The 4,772-nt window shown below is 34.2% G+C and overlaps 1 non-coding gene across 1 annotated transcript; it reads left to right on the top strand.

Annotated features, from left to right (window-relative positions):
• Positions 1–375: 375 nt before the first annotated feature.
• LOC118348081 lies at positions 376–494 on the top strand. Its single transcript, XR_004801227.1, has one exon. It is a non-coding gene; the product is annotated as a U5 spliceosomal RNA (small nuclear RNA).
• Positions 495–4,772: the final 4,278 nt, after the last annotated feature.

Raw genomic sequence — 4,772 nt, 5'->3', positions numbered from 1 at the left:
AGGGCAACTCAACTCCCTCCCCCCGTCATAGTATATTATTAACTTTAATCTCAACTTTTGCCTTCATTAATAATTACTCGCTTGGAATCGAATCGCCACGTATATTAAAAAAAAAATGTCTGATAAAAATTTGATGTGGCTTTACAGATAATTCATTTTCTCACGAATCTATATGTGAACGTCCGAATATATATATGACTGATATCATTCATACAACTGCAGCCGTTGGATTATGGTTGCTATATACACGTGCACAGCTACAAACTACAAAGTGCTGTATTGTTTCATCACCGAGTCCCACACTGGAAAGATGCAGTGGAATCCCTGCTAGCAGATTACTATAAAATGGAACCAGCTCTCACCTACAAACCACGCAGCCGCGCGGTGAGCACAGAGCGAACTATTCTTTCGCCTTTTACTAAAGAATACCGTGTGCTCGCCGCAGATAGCGGCATACGCCAATTTTTGGAGGGTGTTCTTTCCTATGGAAGAGCCCCTTTAATTTCAGTCCCTAAGTATTATTGTTTTCTAGTCTTGCAACGGAGTCATGCTACAAGCAATCTGGAAATGGTGACAAACTGGAACATTTAGTCAATTTTCTTGAATGTTGATGAGTTTCGTTCGAGTCCCAGATTTTCTTTCGGCTTTGTTGTTCTGTGCAGGTGTGTAACAGTCCTGTTTCATGAGATTAGTTGTTTGAATTGAAAGATGAGGGGAAGAGAAATAGGTAAGAAAATCAATGCCCTGACATTTGGAGGAGGTGCTTAGAATCTCAAAGAACGCCGTTACACTTTGTTACATTTCCTAATAGATATTTCATGCAGCTGGCTGAGTTATATGTATAGGTAATATTAGATGTATATATCAATCACGTGCTTACTATTAAGCACTTAGTTATTTAGTTTTTTCTACTTTAAGTATGCACGTGTATATTTTAGCATATATATATATATATAAACACAAACAATGTAATGCTACGTTACCTTTTGGAAAAAAATCAGAAATATTTTCGCAACTGCAGTATTTTAATTACATGGTATAAACTTAGGGTTTCCTCAATGGCATCTTCCTATGATATTTCCTTTGTTACTATGAGGATTCTTCGAATCCATATTTTTTTCATAATGGAACTCAACCTCTCACATAAGAGAACTATTCTATTTGATAGCGATCAATGATGATGGCGCTACTGGCAAAAAATAAAGTTGGCTTTGTGAATGGTTTGATTTGGCAACCAAATCCTACTGATCCTCTGTTTCATGCCTGGGAAAGCCGTAATAACATGATTTTATAATGGATTCTTAATTGCTAAGGACACTGACGCGAGCATGATCTATGTTGAAACTACTCATGGGTCTAGTCTAATCTTAAAGAACGGTTTGATCAAGGTAATAGTCCTCGTATCTTTTAATTAGAGAATGATATTTGTTCTTTATCTCAAGAAAATATGTTTGTTAGTTCTTACTTGATACGGATGAAAGGGCTTTGGGATGAATTACAAAGTTATTCTCCCATGCCACTTTGTTCTTGTGGAGCTTTGAAGGTTTTATAATTGACTACCAACAGAGCCAATATGTTCTTCATTTTCTTATGGGGCTTAATGAGAGTTTTTCAAGCATCAGAGGTCAATTATAACTCATGGACCCTCTGCCTCCCATCAATAAATTTTTTTCTCTTATTTTACAAGAAGCAAAACAACGACAAGTGAGTCATATAACTATTCCATCTTTGGAATCTGCAGTTTTATTTTCCAAATCAAAGAATAATAATCGAGGCCCTTCTAAGAAATTATTTACTTGTAAAGATCAACCAACTTGTTCTCACTATGGTATGACTGGCCATGTCATAGATAAGTGCTACAAGTTTCATGGTTACCCACTTGGCTTTCACACTAAGCCTAAATCTATTCAGCCAATCAGGTTTCAATTCAAGATCTAGATCTTACACCTTCTATGGCTCCAGCTCCTCAGTTGTCTATCTCTATAGAACAATGTCAACAATTGTTGGCATTTATCAATTCTCAATATTAGCATAGTTTTGAATCTTCTTCTAGTCATGTAACTGCTACTGTGGCCTCCAATAACACCTTGCACTCTACATCTTTCAAGTAAACAAATTTTGGCCCTTGGCATTACACATTTTGTTTTTATAGTACATTTCAATTGACTAATTTGCCTTCTGATGCGTGGATCATTAATACAGGCAACTGATCATATATTGTCTTCCAATTTTTTTTTTACTTCCTTACCTTCTATTGTTGATTTCACTATCAAGTTACCAAATGGATCTTCTATTCCAGTTTCTCATGTTTTGACAAATGTCCTTTGCGTGCCTTCATTCTCTTTCAATCTCATTTATGTCTATAAACAGAGTAGTTCTTTACATTGTTGTTTCCTTTTCATGTCTCAACATTGTTTCATTGAGGACCTTAATCAATAGAGGACGATTGGATTGGGTAGTAGACATGACAATCTCTACATTCTGCAGCAGCCAATGTATCACAAGTCTTTCATTTCTGCTGCATCTCCTATTGTTTTTCTTGTCCTACACAATTATGTTGATCTTTGGCATCATTGTTTAGGTCACCCTTCATTTTCTAAATTGATTGTTCTTCATGATGTTGTATTTGAGATTCATTCTTGTAATAAGTAACATCATTACTCAATTTGTCCTCTTGCTAAGCAAAAGAAACTATCTTTTCCTACTAGTACTTGAGTTACTAGTTCAATCTTTGATTTGATCATTATGATATTTGGGGTCCTATGTCTACTCCTACGATTGATGGATTCTAATCTGTTTTTACAATTGTTGATGACTACTGTAGGCATACTTGGTTTATTTGCTGAAATATAAATTTGAAGTACGCCCATTGATTCATTCATTTTTCTATTTAGTTGAAACTCAATTCCAAACTAGAATTAAAACCATTTGGACAATGGTGCAGAATTTTCTATGCATAATTTATTTGCTCTTAAAGGTGTTATTCATCAGCGTAGTTATGTGCAAACACCTCAACATAATTCCATTTTTGAACATAAACATCATTCTAAATGTTGCTCGTTCTCTCAAGTTTCAAGCTAATCTTCCTATTTGTTTTTGGGGAGATTGTATACTTACTATTGTTCATCTCATTAAGAAGCCTCCTACCCCTGTTTTGTCTATTAAAACTCCTTTTGGAAATACTCTATCATGTTGTCCCTTCTTATAGTCATCTTAGAGTTTTTGGTTGTCTTTGCTATGCTGCAACTCTTTCTCATAATCGCGCTAAATTTGAACCTAGATCTCATCGATGTATTCTCCTTGGTTATCCTCATAGTATCAAGAGTTACAAGATTTTAGATCTTGAAACTAACTCCATTTTTGTCTCCAAGATGTTTTGTTCCATGAATCTATTTTTCCATTCCATTCTTTTAATCTTCATACTTCTCACCATTCCCTCGTTTCTGGTTCACAGTTTCCTTCTTCTTTTTTACCTATCCCAATATTTGATTCCAATTCTTCTAATTCTTTGTAGTTCCCTTCAAATTCTAATTATACTTCTGTTCCTTTTTGTTCTTTAAGAAGATCTACTCATGTTTCTAGATTACTTGGCTATTTGCATGATTATATATAATTGTAGTTATGTTTATGCTCCTACTGTACCATCTCCTCTATACTTATAATCTTTCTCATACAATTTCATATTCCAAACTATCTTCTGCCCGTTGAGTTTTTTCCTTACATTTATGTTCATTTTGAGCACACCTATTTTAAAGAAGTTGTGAATTATAGTCGCTGAATTGATGCAATGCACTTATTTTGAAAAAAATATATATATACAAATTTCTATAAAAAATAATAATATTTTAATAATAAACCGGTCTTTTTTTTTTTTTCCTTAGAAAGAATACAACATACAATAACTGTATTCAAGACGGATACCTTTGGTTTAAAAAGTTTAGAAGTAGGACCTAGTTATGGTCAAGTTTTTAAATAGTCCCTCTGTCAAGTCTCCCTTAGGGTGAGTTTGGATCTCAATTCATTATTATAATTTTTTTAAATCTCAACATAAAATATAATAAATAATTCAAATTTTTCAAATTTTAAAATAATAATAATATTAAAAAATAATATTCTAATAATATTTTATCATCCAAACTCAACTTAATTCAATATTCAAACGCAATCTTACTCTCCTAAGTGAAAATGGTGGCGTAGCACATGCCGATCACATTGTCATGACAAATCAGGAGACGATGGTGTCATATTATGTACGGTTAGTGATAGGAACCAAGGTGGGTCTACTCTTAAAGATCCTTTGCAAGTTCCAGATGGGCCAATTACAAGATCAAGGGCCAAGAAGATCAAGAAAGCAATGCAAGGATTGGTGCAATTCACTTGGGATGAAGCCAGCAAGAGCCCAACACTCAAGATGGGTCTGAAAGAAGAAGAACCAGTTTTGATCCACTTGATTCAACCTGTGGAAGACATGACTTAAAGATAAGGCCTATTATTATTTGAGGCTTCCAATTTGGTTAAATGATTTATTTTATTAGTTTAGATTAAGTGGACTTGAAGATCCTTGGCTCACATGTCTTATTTTTTATGAACTATGTTTTTGGGAAGGCCTTGTATTTTGGTCAAGGGCTAATTTGGAAAGTTACTTTTTAGGAACTAGGGTTTCATCAATTTATTGTAGGGGTTACTGTAGCCACGCGTACTGTAATCGGTACTATTCATCAAGGGTAATTTTGGATAAAAGGGACTTTATTTTGGCTAGGATTTTGATTAGG

This window comes from Juglans regia, chromosome 3 (genome assembly GCF_001411555.2).
Source record: "Juglans regia cultivar Chandler chromosome 3, Walnut 2.0, whole genome shotgun sequence".
Taxonomy (NCBI): domain Eukaryota; kingdom Viridiplantae; phylum Streptophyta; class Magnoliopsida; order Fagales; family Juglandaceae; genus Juglans; species Juglans regia.
This window is presented reverse-complemented; position numbering and strand designations above follow the sequence as displayed.